The following is a 17,152-nucleotide window of genomic DNA, read 5'->3' on the forward strand; positions in this document are numbered from 1 at the left end:
ATCTAAAGGTAGGAGAAGAATAACCTTTCTTAAGGCTATTCCTACATGTCAACCAGAAAAAAATGTGTTTTAATGATAGGATCCCTTTAAGATGGACAATCCCTTGAAGGGAAATATCAGTAGTCTAGGTATAATGCAGCAATGAATGATGTAAAATACTCTAGCTTACTGAATTTATTAAAAACAGTAATAAAAATATAATTATTTTGCTTTACCATAGGCTATTCACAAAGTTTGAGTGAACTTGGAGCAGACATAGGAGACAGAAGCGGAGTGCAACAGTACATGTAGCAGGTAAGAGAGTTTTCCTCTAGTTAATTATGCTACCTAGATTTTCCATATCAGGTATACAATTAAGACCTTACTAGGGTTGAGCCGATCTTGAGATTTCAGGATTGTTTTTAAAATCCGATTTCTGATCATTTTCCATTCGAACCCAATCCCGATCCCAATTCCAATGCAAGTCAATGGGATTTTTTTAAATTGAAGATCGGATTTTAAAAATGATCCTATTCACTACACAGCATGGAGCCCAAAAATTGAACGCTTTAAATTTTAGACTCCACACTGTGTAGTGATTAAAAAAAATATATATATATATCCTCAGGCTACTTAGTTCCCCCTGGTGCCCACTTACCTGCACAGATCGCTGCCGTTGTTCTTGCTCCTCTTCACGCTTCTTCTCACCTTGCTGCCCCCACCTCCCAGGTTAGTGTTACAGACCTAGGAAGAGGGTGGGGCTTGTGGCTTAGGAGAGTGTGGTTGGGTACAGGGCGGGGAGACATGAGTGCATCACTCACCTCTCCCCGCCCTGTACCCACCCACACTCTCCTAAGCCACAAGCCCCGCCTTCTTCCTAGGTCTGTAACACTAACCTGGGAGGCGGCAGCAGCGAGGCGAGAAGAGGAGCGAGAATAGCGGGGAGTGCAGGTAAGTGTTAGCTACTAGAGATGTTAGCTAGTGACTAGCTGACGCTAGTCACTAGCTAACATTGTTAGCTTTTCCCACAATGCTTGGCTAGTAGCAAAGCATTGTGGGAAATAACCTCTGACCTCGATCCCGCCTAAAAAGATCGGGATCGGAATTGCGATCACGATCGTGAAATTTACTCAATCGCCGATCGAAATGCAAACTTTTCCAATCCCGGTCACTCAACCCTAGATCTTACTGGTGAAAAAGAGGATTTGCACCACCTATGGGAAGGTAGCTCTCTATAGATTAATACCTGGTTTTCAATTAAACCTAAGGGCATAATCTGGTAATAATAGCCAGGCAAGTATGACTCCTGCAGAAAGAGGTCCGTGATGCTTATTTTAATTGAAAATTTAGTTTAAGGAGTCAAGTGAATTATAGGAGGCAGATTGCATATGGGGGAAGAAACAGCTAAAATAAACTCCTCTTCAAGCAAAGTAACAGCATACATCCCAATAACTGTTCTGTTTGTGACCTCAGAGAATATTTCTGGCACTGCTTCATGTACTTGATCAGCATTGTGGCTTTATTAGAAGTAGGTGTGAATTAAAGGATTAGATCTTAGTTTCAGGTAATCAAAACCCTTGTGTAATTATATGCACACAATTTCATTTGTAATATTTGGAATTATTTACTAATATATGTTAAAAGGTATACAGGCACGCCATTATAGTTACATAACCCTATTGCATAACTCCTCTCTGAATTTGTTTGACTATGAGTAAGCGCTTGCAGGAACATGTTCTCTCTCCTTGGCAAGAGTACCCATGTAGCTTTTCTGTGAGACAGCTACATAGTCTGCTATGGCTATAATTGTGATCTTGGCTCTCATGGTTATCTGCTGCTTTATGTGACAGCTGAAAAGGTACACTTGTCACCCCATTGACAAATTAAAATAACTGCTGATGTAATAATAGACTATGGTCAAGAACTACTCTGTTAATATACTGTATATTTGCATGCTATTTATGACATAGGTCCTATATTTTATGTATCTAGTTTATTTTATGGTTATTTCATAGTTTTTTCATCTAGATTTGCACTCCTTTTGGAAAGGTGGAGCGATTTCCTACAGTATTTCAGCCACAAACTGTTTGCCAATGATACAATATTCGTTAAAATTTTTTTTATAAATCAACTAAATACATTTAGAACATCTATAAATTATTTATAATAACTTCCTAGCAATTGTCCAACTAATTTTTATTGATGCCCTATTCTCAGTATACGTCATCAATAAAAGATCAGCAGAGATCCAGCGCCTAGGACTCCAACTGATCAGCAGTTTGAGGGGATGTGGCACTCATAACAGCGCAGAAACCTTTTCAGTCGTGAATGGGACAGGGCTGTAATTACATCACAAAACCACTATGAAGCAATGTGTGCTGTGAGCAAGGAAGGAGGCAAAGGTGCTCATACAAATGCCATAAATAGTTGAAGTGGGTCCTGGGTGTCGAACCCTCACTTACCACTTACTCATGGCCTATTTTGGGGATAGGTCATCAATAAGAAATAAGTCGGACAACATTTAGTATAAAAATCTCTATACAGTAACATGGTCAGAGTTATTCCAATGTACAGTATGTATCCATCTCAGTCTATCAGAGCTATCGTGGAATAATAAACATCATATAAATATTCCAAATTTGCCACATTTTCAAGCAAGCACTCTGGAGGTTTTCTTTTTGCTTGTGTACCTTTGCTGTCATGATCATGAATATAATTACCTATTTATAACTTACATTATGATTGATGCACCTAGATACTTCTTCCAGGAGCATGCAAACCCATTGTTCTTAATGGGCACTTGCAGATGCCCATTCTTTTGGCAGACCACTTGCACCCTCTATAGTTCATGGGCCAGTGAAAATCATGGACAGCATGATGCTATAAATGCTATATGTTTGGTGTGTGTTTTACCCAAATCCAGAAAAATTGAAAAGTATAGGAAATTAACAAAAAAATGAATGTTTATCTATTTTGCTTGGCTGTAAAAACAGAACAATCACAGACAACACCCGCCCCAAAAATTTACAGAATCATGTGATTGCATGATTTATATGCTCCCCCCCCCCTTTTTTTTTTTAATAGGCCATTTCAACTGGAGTAATCTCAGCAGGTAACGGGCCCTATTTACTTACCAATCCCTGTTTCTGCTCAGGACCACTTCTGCTTCCCCTACTACTCTCCAAGGAGATGCAGGTCTCATATTATGTCTCTGGGGCCCCCTTGGGGGAAGCAGGGGAAGTGGAAGCGGCTGTGAGCAGGAGTGGGGATCAGTAAGTAAGGCCATGGGCCTGCGGCAAGAGTGTGTGTAGGGCAAACCTCAACAAATACTGCTATCATTATATTTTGGGGTCTCTGGGTGATGGGGGAGGGGGGAGTTAGCAGCTTGCTATGAGGCCCAGTCTTTGCTAGTTACACTCCTGTATTTGTCTGCTAAAAGTGGATATGTCAGTAAGGTCTGAGTGGCAAAAAAGTAGGTGTAATGTTGCTGATTTAGGCATGCAGCAAGGAATAGTGTTGTAATGTAGAATATGGAAGTCACGGGACTGTGTACAACTAGGTTTGTAACACCACATGTACACAGTATATTAGACTTTGTGAGCACACTAAACAGTACAATTCTAGTATGCCATCTTTTTATTTCAGTATCACTTTATTAGTTTATATAGTCAGTTTATATCAGTTTCCATCATTTTGTCTTCATCTACAATGGACATAAGTGTTAAACCTTATTGCTTTCATTAAATTTCACATCTTTTAACTTTCATCTGGGAAATTTGAAAGCACAGCCTGGAATAAGTATACAACAATTATGTAAAACTATTTTGCAGGCAAGAAAGTATTTTATGGAGTTGTTAACATTCTATGATGTAATGTCCTATTATTTTAGTAATGTTGTACCTGCTGTATCACTTGCTGCAAGCATTTCCTTTCTGATATACAGTAAATGGGATTTTTTTATGATCCATTCTTGACACCAGTTTTAACTGCCACTTTCTGCAATACTCGTTGGAACATTGTGCATAGATTATTACTTTATGAACGTTAACATTTTTACAAAAATAAATTTCACTTTATGTATTGAGAATTCCTTTAATCATACAAATGGCAATACATCATTTCACTCCTATTATACATATATAATCTTAATTGGCATCCTTGTTCCATTTCTCCTTACATTACAATTATTACTTTCTTTGTTTGGCCATGGAATAGTAGTTTTAGCATTAAATATAAAAAAGGAAAAAGAGTGCAGCCATGAAGCATTACAGTTAGGGCTTTCTTGTATAAAGAACACTTTGCCAGGAAGAATGATCTCTACATTGGTCCCATCTCACATATGAAGTATTTCCCAGTTAAAAAAAAAAAAAAAAATTGATATAACTATTGCAATGACTACCTTAAGGCTGAGGCCCCACATTGCGGAAATGCAGCTTCTTTTGTTGCAGATTTTGTTGCGGTTTTTTGAGTCAAGACCAAAAATGGCTACAGAGAGAATTGTTTTGCAAAAACCAAAAAACAAACAAACCATGGTTCTTGTTTGAAGGCACTTTATTCAAACCACACCCTTACATAATACTTATGTTGGCTCTGTCTTCTGCCAGTTTAACCCACCCATAAAGATGAATTCACTGACGGGTAATTTACTCAATTATCAACTTTGTCACAGAAAGAGTAAATTTTAAAACATAACTTTTAATTTTATATGATAAAACAAACAAACAAAAAATAATAACAAAAGCCCCAATGTGCGCCACAAATTGAGAAATGATACACACTATATAGAATGATGGTGTCCGTGTGCGTTAATAAATTCCTCAATACATAACTGTAGTCACTGTATAGAAGGATAGTGCCCCAATTTGGAGAATGTTGTCTCCCTGAGGAGCTATGAGGAGGTTATAGCCCACATTAGGTCAGAATAGGAGAGCAGTAATATCTATTTTATGCTAGATCAGTGAAATCCATATACCCTTTCCTTCTCCAAGTGTTTATTATAATCACAGGGGTTTAGAGTGACTGTTATAACCAGTACAGGTTAGGGTACTATATATATATGGATGACTGAGGGGCAGTTGTTTATGGCTCTCCTATCAACATTCTCCTAATTGGGTCACTATCCTTCTATACAGTGACTACAGTTATGTATTGAGGAATTTATTAACGCACACGGACACCATCATTCCGTATAGTGTGTATCATTTCTCAATTTTTAGCGCACATTGGGGCTTTTGGTTTTTTGTTTTATCATATAAAATTAAAAGTTATGTTTCAAAATTCACCCATAAAGATGGAGTTACTTTTATATCTTTTTAAGGCCACTTTAAGTTCCCAATCCACCTCTGTACACTCAGAATGACCATAGTGGCCCAAAATTTGCCAGTGGCTAACTCGCTCCTTCTGCAGTAGAAGCAATGTGGATGAGATTTATCTCATCCCCTTTCTGTAACTAAACCTGTGTCTAAAAGTGACTTATGCTGAAGGTTTTAAGCCTGCAGCATGCCTTTTATTGCTGTGGTATTCATTTGCAATGCAATGCAAAGGTTGAAAGCTGTATGGACCATCAGAAAAACTTGGAGATGAGCAGCAGTAAAAACCAACCACATGGGAGCACCACTGATCATCTGTTCAAACCGGCAGTGGGCATGTGACTTCTCTTTCTTTGGCCTGATATTGATGACCTATTCTAATATTTATTAGCATGTGTAATTTTATTTACCCGTATTTTTCGGACTATAAGACGAGGTTTTAGAGGAGGAAAATAGGGAAAAAAAATTTGGAAGCAAAAAATGGTAAAATATTTAATATATGGGAGTTGTAGTTTTGCAACAGCTGCAAGGCCACATTGACAGGTGACCCTGCAGTTGTACGGGGACGCATAGAGTGGGTTTTTTTGCGGGGCCAGAAGTACTTTTTAGTTATACAATTTTGGGGAATGTCTATTGCTTAGATCACCTTTAGAGATGAGCGAACACTAAAATGTTCGAGGTTCGAAATTCGATTCGAACAGCCGCTCAATGTTCGTGTGTTCGAATGGGTTTCGAACCCCATTATAGTCTATGGGGAACAGATACTCGTTAAGGGGGAAACCCAAATCCGTGTCTGGAGGGTCACCAAGTCCACTATGACACCCCAGGAAATGATGCCAACACCTCTGGAATGACACTGGGACAGCAGGGGAAGCATGTCTGGGGGCATCTAACACACCAAAGACCCTCTATTACCCCAACATCACAGCCTAACAACTACACACTTTACACACTCAATACCACATCTCTGACAGTAGGAAAACACCTTGAAACATGTGTATTTGGCACTTGCAGTGAGGAGAGCTTGTCACCAGCAGTGAATTTGGCCCTTGTAGTAAGTTGAGGTTGGCACCAACATTTGTTTTGAAAATCAGGGTGGATTGAGCCTCTAACCAGCAGAGTTTGGGCAAATTCATGGTGGAGGGAGCCTCTAAACACCCCAGTTTGGGCAAATTCATGGTGGAGGGAGCCTCTAAAAACCCCAGTTTGGACCAATTCATGGTGGAGGGAGCCTCTAACCAGCCCAGTGTGGGCAAATTCATGGTGGAGGGAGCCTCTAAAAAACCCAGTTTGGACCAATTCATGGTGGAGGGAGCCTCTAACCAGCCCAGTTTGGGCAAATTCATGGTGGAGGGAGCCTCTAACCAGCCCAGTTTGGGCAAATTCATGGTGGAGGGAGCCTCTAAAAAACCCAGTTTGGACCAATTCATGGTGGAGGGAGCCTCTAACCAGCCCAGTTTGGGAAAATTCATGGTGGAGGGAGCCTCTAACCAGCCCAGTTTGGACCAATTAATGGTGGAGGGAGCCTCTAACCAGCCCAGTTTGGACCAATTAATGGTGGAGGGAGCCTCTAACCAGCCCAGTTTGGACCAATTAATGGTGGAGGGAGCCTCTAACCAGCCCAGTTTGGACCAATTAATGGTGGAGGGAGCCTCTAACCACCCCAGTTTGGACCAATTCATGGTGGAGGGAGCCTCTAAACAGCCAAGTTTGGACCAATTCATGGTGGAGGGAGCCTCTAAAAACCCCAGTTTGGACCAATTCATGGTGGAGGGAGCCTCTAACCAGCCCAGTTTGGGCAAATTCATGGTGGAGGGAGCCTCTAAACAGCCCAGTTTGGGCAAATTCATGGTGGAGGGAGCCTCTAACCAGCCCAGTTTGGACCAATTAATGGTGGAGGGAGCCGCTAAACAGCCCAGTTTGGGCAAATTCATGGTGGAGGGAGCCTCTAAACAGCCCAGTTTGGACCAATTCATGGTGGAGGGAGCCTCTAAAAAACCCAGTTTGGACCAATTCATGGTGGAGGGAGCCTCTAAACAGCCCAGTTTGGGCAAATTCATGGTGGAGGGAGCCTCTAACCAGCCCAGTTTGGACCAATTAATGGTGGAGGGAGCCTCTAACCAGCCCAGTTTGGACCAATTAATGGTGGAGGGAGCCTCTAACCAGCCCAGTTTGGACCAATTAATGGTGGAGGGAGCCTCTAACCACCCCAGTTTGGACCAATTCATGGTGGAGGGAGCCTCTAAACAGCCAAGTTTGGACCAATTCATGGTGGAGGGAGCCTCTAAAAACCCCAGTTTGGACCAATTCATGGTGGAGGGAGCCTCTAACCAGCCCAGTTTGGGCAAATTCATGGTGGAGGGAGCCTCTAAACAGCCCAGTTTGGGCAAATTCATGGTGGAGGGAGCCTCTAAAAAAACCCAGTTTGGACCAATTCATGGTGGAGGGAGCCTCTAACCAGCCCAGTTTGGGCAAATTCATGGTGGAGGGAGCCTCTAAACAGCCCAGTTTGGGCAAATTCATGGTGGAGGGAGCCTCTAACCAGCCCAGTTTGGACCAATTAATGGTGGAGGGAGCCGCTAAACAGCCCAGTTTGGGCAAATTCATGGTGGAGGGAGCCTCTAAACAGCCCAGTTTGGACCAATTCATGGTGGAGGGAGCCTCTAAAAAACCCAGTTTGGACCAATTCATGGTGGAGGGAGCCTCTAAACAGCCCAGTTTGGGCAAATTCATGGTGGAGGGAGCCTCTAACCAGCCCAGTTTGGACCAATTAATGGTGGAGGGAGCCGCTAAACAGCCCAGTTTGGGCAAATTCATGGTGGAGGGAGCCTCTAAACAGCCCAGTTTGGACCAATTCATGGTGGAGGGAGCCTCTAAAAAACCCAGTTTGGACCAATTCATGGTGGAGGGAGCCTCTAAACAGCCCAGTTTGGGCAAATTCATGGTGGAGGGAGCCTCTAACCAGCCCAGTTTGGACCAATTAATGGTGGAGGGAGCCTCTAACCAGCCCAGTTTGGACCAATTAATGGTGGAGGGAGCCTCTAACCAGCCCAGTTTGGACCAATTAATGGTGGAGGGAGCCTCTAAACAGCCCAGTTTGGGCAAATTCATGGTGGAGGGAGCCTCTAAACAGCCCAGTTTGGACCAATTCATGGTGGAGGGAGCCTCTAAAAAACCCAGTTTGGACCAATTCATGGTGGAGGGAGCCTCTAAACAGCCCAGTTTGGGCAAATTCATGGTGGAGGGAGCCTCTAACCAGCCCAGTTTGGACCAATTAATGGTGGAGGGAGCCTCTAACCAGCCCAGTTTGGACCAATTAATGGTGGAGGGAGCCTCTAACCAGCCCAGTTTGGACCAATTAATGGTGGAGGGAGCCTCTAACCACCCCAGTTTGGACCAATTCATGGTGGAGGGAGCCTCTAAACAGCCAAGTTCGGACCAATTCATGGTGGAGGGAGCCTCTAAAAACCCCAGTTTGGACCAATTCATGGTGGAGGGAGCCTCTAACCAGCCCAGTTTGGGCAAATTCATGGTGGAGGGAGCCTCTAAACAGCCCAGTTTGGGCAAATTCATGGTGGAGGGAGCCTCTAAAAAACCCAGTTTGGACCAATTCATGGTGGAGGGAGCCTCTAACCAGCCCAGTTTGGGCAAATTCATGGTGGAGGGAGCCTCTAAACAGCCCAGTTTGGGCAAATTCATGGTGGAGGGAGCCTCTAACCAGCCCAGTTTGGACCAATTAATGGTGGAGGGAGCCGCTAAACAGCCCAGTTTGGGCAAATTCATGGTGGAGGGAGCCTCTAAACAGCCCAGTTTGGACCAATTCATGGTGGAGGGAGCCTCTAAAAAACCCAGTTTGGACCAATTCATGGTGGAGGGAGCCTCTAAACAGCCCAGTTTGGGCAAATTCATGGTGGAGGGAGCCTCTAACCAGCCCAGTTTGGACCAATTAATGGTGGAGGGAGCCTCTAAACAGCCAAGTTTTGGGAAATTCATGGTGGAGGGAGCCTCTAACCAGCCCAGTTTGGACCAATTAATGGTGGAGGGAGCCTCTAAACAGCCCAGTTTGGACCAATTCATGGTGGAGGGAGCCTCTAACCAGCCCAGTTTGGGCAAATTCATGGTGGAGGGAGCCTCTAAACAGCCCAGTTTGGGCAAATTCATGGTGGAGGGAGCCTCTAACCAGCCCAGTTTGGACCAATTAATGGTGGAGGGAGCCGCTAAACAGCCCAGTTTGGACCAATTCATGGTGGAGGGAGCCTCTAAAAACCCCAGTTTGGACCAATTCATGGTGGAGGGAGCCTCTAAAAAACCCAGTTTGGACCAATTCATGGTGGAGGGAGCCTCTAACCAGCCCAGTTTGGGCAAATTCATGGTGGAGGGAGCCTCTAACCAGCAGAGTTGTGGGAAAGCAGGGTGGAGGGAGCCTCTAACCAGCAGAGTTGGTGGAAATCAGGGTGGAGGGAGCCTCTAACCAGCAGAGTTGGGGGAAATCATGTTGGAGGGAGCCTAGTATTAGCAGAATTGTGCAACGCTTATGGTGGATGAGTATGAGGATGCGGAGGAATTGGAGAGGTTGAGTACAGACATGGAGTTTCATGTTGGGGTGCTTTACACAGGTGGGCACAAAAATTAAGGCTCTATCCAGTGGTGGTTCATTTTTATCAAAGTGAGCCGGTCGGCACTCTCAGCTGACAGACGGGTGCGCTTGTCAGTGATGATGCCACCGGCTGCACTGAACACCCTCTCAGATAGGACGCTGGCGGCAGGACAGGACAGCACCTCCAAGGCATATAGGGCAAGTTCAAGCCACAGGTCCAACTTCGACACCCAATACGTGTAGGGCGCAGAGGGGTCGGAGAGGACAGGGCTGTGGTCGGAAAGGTATTCCCGCAACATGCGCCTATACTTCTCACGCCTGGTGACACTAGGACCCTCCGTGGCGGCACTTTGGCGAGGGGGTGCCATCAAGGTGTCCCAGACCTTAGACAGTGTGCCCCTCGTTTGTGTGGACCGGTGAGAACTTGGTTGCCTACTGGAGGAACTGCCCTCCCTGCCGCCAACGTCACATGCTGGAAACATCTCCATCATATTCTGCACCAATTGCCTGTGGCAAGCATTGATGCGATTGGCCCTCCCCTCTACCGGAATAAAAGACGAGATGTTGTTTTTATACCGGGGGTCAAGGATAGCAAAGATCCAGTACTGGTTGTCCTCCATGATTTTGACAATACGCTTGTCGGTTGTAAAGCACCCCAACATGAACTCAGCCATGTCTGCCACAGTGTTAGTTGGCATGACTCCTCTGGCCCCACCGGAAAGTTCAATCTCCATTTCCTCCTCATCCTCCATGTCTACCCATCCGCGCTGCAACAATGGGACGATTCGAAGTTGCCCGGAAGCCTCCTGTATCACCATCACATCATCGGACAACTCTTCTTCCTCCTCCTCCTCCTCCTCCTCCTCCTCCATTAAACGCAGTGAAGCGGACAGATGTGTGGACCTACTCTCCAGCTGTGACGGATCGGATGCTATCCCTAACTCCTCTGTGTGATCTGAGTTATCCCTGATGTCAATCAGGGATTCTCTCAGAACACACAAGAGCGGGATTGTAAGGCTCACCATCGCATCCTCAGAGCTCACCCTCCTTGTGGACTCCTCAAAGACCCGTAGGATGTCACAAAGGTCTCTCATCCATGGCCACTCATGGATGTGAAACTGAGGCAGCTGACTTTGTGGCACCCTAGGGTTTTGTAGCTGGTATTCCATCAAAGGTCTCTGCTGCTCAACCACTCTATTCAACATCTGAAACGTTGAGTTCCAGCGTGTGGGGACGTCGCACAAAAGCCGGTGTTGTGGCACATGCAGGCGTTGCTGGAGAGATTTTAAGCTAGCAGCGGCTACTGTCGACTTGCGAAAGTGGGCGCACATGCGCCGCACTTTCACCAGTAGCTCTGGAACATTGGGGTAGCTCTTTAGGAAACGTTGCACCACTAGGTTGAAGACGTGGGCCAGGCATGGAACATGTTGGAGTCCGGCAAGCTCCAGAGCTGCTACCAGGTTCCGGCCGTTATCACAAACGACCATGCCTGGGCCCAGGTGCAGCGGCTCAAACCATATTGCCGTCTCATCGAGGAGGGCATCCCTCACCTCGGAGGCAGTGTGCTGTCTGTCCCCCAAGCTGATCAGCTTCAGCACAGCCTGCTGACGTCTACCAACGCCAGTGCTGCAACGTTTCCAACTCGTAGCTGGGGTCAATCTAACAGCGGAGGAGGAGGCGGTGGCAGAGGAGGAGGCGGTGGCGGAGGAGGAGGCGGTAGAGGAGGAGGAGGAGGGGGGTGTTCTTCTCGTGTCCCTGCCAGGAATGTTAGGCGGGGAGACGAGGTACACCGGGCCAGTTTGGGAAGCAGTCCCAGCCTCAACTACATTCACCCAGTGTGCCGTCAGTGAAATGTAGCGTCCCTGTCCGCATGCACTTGTCCACGCGTCGGTGGTCAAGTGGACCTTTGTGCAAAGCGCGGAACTAAGGGCCCGCCTGATGTTGAGTGACACGTGCTGGTGCAAGGCGGGGACGGCACACCGGGAGAAGTAGTGACGGCTAGGGACGGCATAGCGAGGTGCCGCAGTTGCCATCAGGTCCAGGAAGGCGGGAGTTTCAACAAGCCGGAACGCCAACATCTCCTGGGCCAGCAGTTTAGCGATGTTGGCGTTCAAGGCTTGCGCGTGTGGGTGGTTAGCAGTGTATTTCTGCCGCCGCTCCAATGTCTGAGAGATGGTGGGTTGTAAAGAAACGCCTGATGGTGCCTTTGATGGTGCAGGAGAAGGAGATAAGACAGGACCAGGGGAGGATGAGGTAGAAGTCAACAAAGTGGCGGAGGCAGATGAAGTGGTGTCCTGGCTCGTCCTCTGGAGTGCATCGCCAGCACAGTCAGCAGTGGCAGAGGCAGAGGCAGTGGCAGAGGCAGTGGCAGTGGCGTGAACGGCAGGCGGCCTTTGTCCTGCCGTTGCTGCCTGCCACTGATTCCAGTGCTTGGATTCCAAATGACGGCGCATTGAAGTGGTGGACAGGTTGCTCTTCTCAGAGCCCCTAATCAATTTCGAGAGGCAAATTGTGCAGACAACACTATATCTGTCCTCGGCGCATTCCTTGAAAAAACTCCACACCTTCGAGAAACGTGCCCTCGAGGTGGGAGTTTTTCGGGGCTGGGTACGAACTGGAACATCTTGGGAGATTCCGGGTGTGGCCTGGCTTCGCCTAAGCTGCTGACCTCTGCCTCTGCCTCTAGCTACCCTTTTTGGTGCTGCACCTGCCTCAACATCCACACTACTTTCCCCGCTTGACATCCCCCCTGTCCAGGTCGGGTCAGTGTCCTCATCATCCACCACTTCCTCTTCCAACTCCTGTCTCATCTCCTCCTCCCGCACAATGCGCCGGTCAACTGGATGCCCTGACGGCAACTGCGTCACATCATCGTCGATGAGGGTGGGTTGCTGGTCATCCACCACCAAATCGAACGGAGATGGAGGAGACTCTAGTGTTTGAGCATCTGGACACAGATGCTCCTCTGTTAGGTTCGTGGAATCGTGACGTGGAGAGGCAGGTTGAGGGACAATGAAAGGAGCGGAGAACAGCTCTGGGGAGCAGGGACAGTTTGGGTTATTGTTCTGTAAAGCTTCGGAATTTTGGGAGGAAGGAAGACAAGACTGTTGGGTAATAGGAGGAGAGGAGGCAGAGTCTGACTGGCTGCTGGACAATGTGCTGTAAGCGTTCTCTGACAGCCATTGCAAGACCTGTTCCTGGTTCTCGGGCCTACTAAGGTTTGTACCCTGCAGTTTAGTTAATGTGGCAAGCAACCCTGGCACTGTGGAGTGGCGCAATGCTTGCTGCCCCACAGGAGTAGGCACGGGACGCCCTGTGGCTTCACTGCTACCTTGCTCCCCAGAACCATTCCCCCGACCTCGCCCACGGCCTCGTCCACGTCCCTTTCCGGGAGCCTTGCGCATTTTGAATTCCTAGTTAGAAATTGGCACTGTATACCAGTAGTAAAAATTGTGGGTGCACGTAACCCCAATATATTCTTTGAATTACCAGTCAGAAACTGGCACTATATGGCAGTAGCAAGAAATGAGGGTATTTATAACCCCAATATATTCTTTGAATTCCCAGTCAGACAATGGCACTGTATACCAGTAGTAAAAATTGTGGGTGCACGTAACCCCAATATATTCTTTGAATTCCCAGTCAGACACTGGCACTATATGGCAGTAGCAAGAAATGAGGGTATTTGTATTCCCAATATATTCTTTGAATTCCCAGTCAGACAATGGCACTGTATACCAGTAGTAAAAATTGTGGGTGCACGTAACCCCAATATATTCTTTGAATTCCCAGTCAGACACTGGCACTATATGGCAGTAGCAAGAAATGAGGGTATTTGTATTCCCAATATATTCTTTGAATTCCCAGTCAGACAATGGCACTGTATACCAGTAGTAAAAATTGTGGGTGCACGTAACCCCAATATATTCTTTGAATTACCAGTCAGAAACTGGCACTATATGGCAGTAGCAAGAAATGAGGGTATTTATAACCCCAATATATTCTTTGAATTCCCAGTCAGACAATGGCACTGTATACCAGTAGTAAAAATTGTGGGTGCACGTAACCCCAATATATTCTTTGAATTCCCAGTCAGACACTGGCACTATATGGCAGTAGCAAGAAATGAGGGTATTTGTATTCCCAATATATTCTTTGAATTCCCAGTCAGACAATGGCACTGTATACCAGTAGTAAAAATTGTGGGTGCACGTAACCCCAATATATTCTTTGAATTCCCAGTCAGACACTGGCACTATATGGCAGTAGCAAGAAATGAGGGTATTTGTATTCCCAATATATTCTTTGAATTCCCAGTCAGACAATGGCACTGTATACCAGTAGTAAAAATTGTGGGTGCACGTAACCCCAATATATTCTTTGATTTCCCAGTCAGACACTGGCACTATATGGCAGTAGCAAGAAATGAGGGTATTTGTATTCCCAATATATTCTTTGAATTCCCAGTCAGACAATGGCACTGTATACCAGTAGTAAAAATTGTGGGTGCACGTAACCCCAATATATTCTTTGATTTCCCAGTCAGACACTGGCACTATATGGCAGTAGCAAGAAATGAGGGTATTTGTATTCCCAATATATTCTTTGAATTCCCAGTCAGACAATGGCACTGTATACCAGTAGTAAAAATTGTGGGTGCACGTAACCCCAATATATTCTTTGAATTCCCAGTCAGACACTGGCACTATATGGCAGTAGCAAGAAATGAGGGTATTTGTATTCCCAATATATTCTTTGAATTCCCAGTCAGACAATGGCACTGTATACCAGTAGTAAAAATTGTGGGTGCACGTAACCCCAATATATTCTTTGAATTACCAGTCAGACACTGGCACTATATGGCAGTAGCAAGAAATGAGGGTATTTGTATTCCCAATATATTCTTTGAATTCCCAGTCAGACAATGGCACTGTATACCAGTAGTAAAAATTGTGGGTGCACGTAACCCCAATATATTCTTTGATTTCCCAGTCAGACACTGGCACTATATGGCAGTAGCAAGAAATGAGGGTATTTGTATTCCCAATATATTCTTTGAATTCCCAGTCAGACAATGGCACTGTATACCAGTAGTAAAAATTGTGGGTGCACGTAACCCCAATATATTCTTTGAATTCCCAGTCAGACACTGGCACTATATGGCAGTAGCAAGAAATGAGGGTATTTGTATTCCCAATATATTCTTTGAATTCCCAGTCAGACAATGGCACTGTATACCAGTAGTAAAAATTGTGGGTGCACGTAACCCCAATATATTCTTTGAATTACCAGTCAGACACTGGCACTATATGGCAGTAGCAAGAAATGAGGGTATTTGTATTCCCAATATATTCTTTGAATTCCCAGTCAGACAATGGCACTGTATACCAGTAGTAAAAAATTGTGGGTGCACGTAACCCCAATATATTCTTTGATTTCCCAGTCAGACACTGGCACTATATGGCAGTAGCAAGAAATGAGGGTATTTGTATTCCCAATATATTCTTTGAATTCCCAGTCAGACAATGGCACTGTATACCAGTAGTAAAAATTGTGGGTGCACGTAACCCCAATATATTCTTTGAATTACCAGTCAGAAACTGGCACTATATGGCAGTAGCAAGAAATGAGGGTATTTATAACCCCAATATATTCTTTGAATTCCCAGTCAGACAATGGCACTGTATACCAGTAGTAAAAATTGTGGGTGCACGTAACCCCAATATATTCTTTGAATTACCAGTCAGAAACTGGCACTATATGGCAGTAGCAAGAAATGAGGGTATTTATAACCCCAATATATTCTTTGAATTCCCAGTCAGACAATGGCACTGTATACCAGTAGTAAAAATTGTGGGTGCACGTAACCCCAATATATTCTTTGAATTCCCAGTCAGACACTGGCACTATATGGCAGTAGCAAGAAATGAGGGTATTTGTATTCCCAATATATTCTTTGAATTCCCAGTCAGACAATGGCACTGTATACCAGTAGTAAAAATTGTGGGTGCACGTAACCCCAATATATTCTTTGAATTCCCAGTCAGACACTGGCACTATATGGCAGTAGCAAGAAATGAGGGTATTTGTATTCCCAATATATTCTTTGAATTCCCAGTCAGACAATGGCACTGTATACCAGTAGTAAAAATTGTGGGTGCACGTAACCCCAATATATTCTTTGAATTACCAGTCAGACACTGGCACTATATGGCAGTAGCAAGAAATGAGGGTATTTGTATTCCCAATATATTCTTTGAATTCCCAGTCAGACAATGGCACTGTATACCAGTAGTAAAAATTGTGGGTGCACGTAACCCCAATATATTCTTTGAATTCCCAGTCAGACACTGGCACTATATGGCAGTAGCAAGAAATGAGGGTATTTGTATTCCCAATATATTCTTTGAATTCCCAGTCAGACAATGGCACTGTATACCAGTAGTAAAAATTGTGGGTGCACGTAACCCCAATATATTCTTTGAATTACCAGTCAGAAACTGGCACTATATGGCAGTAGCAAGAAATGAGGGTATTTATAACCCCAATATATTCTTTGAATTCCCAGTCAGACAATGGCACTGTATACCAGTAGTAAAAATTGTGGGTGCACGTAACCCCAATATATTCTTTGATTTCCCAGTCAGACACTGGCACTATATGGCAGTAGCAAGAAATGAGGGTATTTGTATTCCCAATATATTCTTTGAATTCCCAGTCAGACAATGGCACTGTATACCAGTAGTAAAAATTGTGGGTGCACGTAACCCCAATATATTCTTTGAATTCCCAGTCAGACACTGGCACTATATGGCAGTAGCAAGAAATGAGGGTATTTGTATTCCCAATATATTCTTTGAATTCCCAGTCAGACAATGGCACTGCATACCAGTAGTAAAAATTGTGGGTGCACGTAACCCCAATATATTCTTTGAATTACCAGTCAGAAACTGGCACTATATGGCAGTAGCAAGAAATGAGGGTATTTATAACCCCAATATATTCTTTGAATTCCCAGTCAGACAATGGCACTGTATACCAGTAGTAAAAATTGTGGGTGCACGTAACCCCAATATATTCTTTGAATTACCAGTCAGAAACTGGCACTATATGGCAGTAGCAAGAAATGAGGGTATTTGTATTCCCAATATATTCTTTGAATTCCCAGTCAGACAATGGCACTGTATACCAGTAGTAAAAATTGTGGGTGCACGTAACCCCAATATATTCTTTGAATTCCCAGTCAGACACTGGCACTATATGGCAG

At 44.9% G+C, this 17,152-nt stretch overlaps 1 protein-coding gene across 1 annotated transcript in view; it reads left to right on the forward strand.

The window, feature by feature from the left end:
* BMPR1B (bone morphogenetic protein receptor type 1B) overlaps positions 1-17,152 on the forward strand; it is a 404,403-nt gene that overhangs the window by 150,216 nt on the left and 237,035 nt on the right. The window contains exon 3 of the mRNA XM_075285697.1: positions 221-294. The gene's annotated coding sequence lies outside the window, so the exon portion shown is untranslated. The remainder of the gene's footprint in view (positions 1-220; positions 295-17,152) is intronic.

The sequence above is a fragment of the Leptodactylus fuscus genome, chromosome 1 (genome assembly GCF_031893055.1).
Source record: "Leptodactylus fuscus isolate aLepFus1 chromosome 1, aLepFus1.hap2, whole genome shotgun sequence".
In the NCBI taxonomy this organism is placed as follows: Eukaryota; Metazoa; Chordata; class Amphibia; order Anura; family Leptodactylidae; genus Leptodactylus; species Leptodactylus fuscus.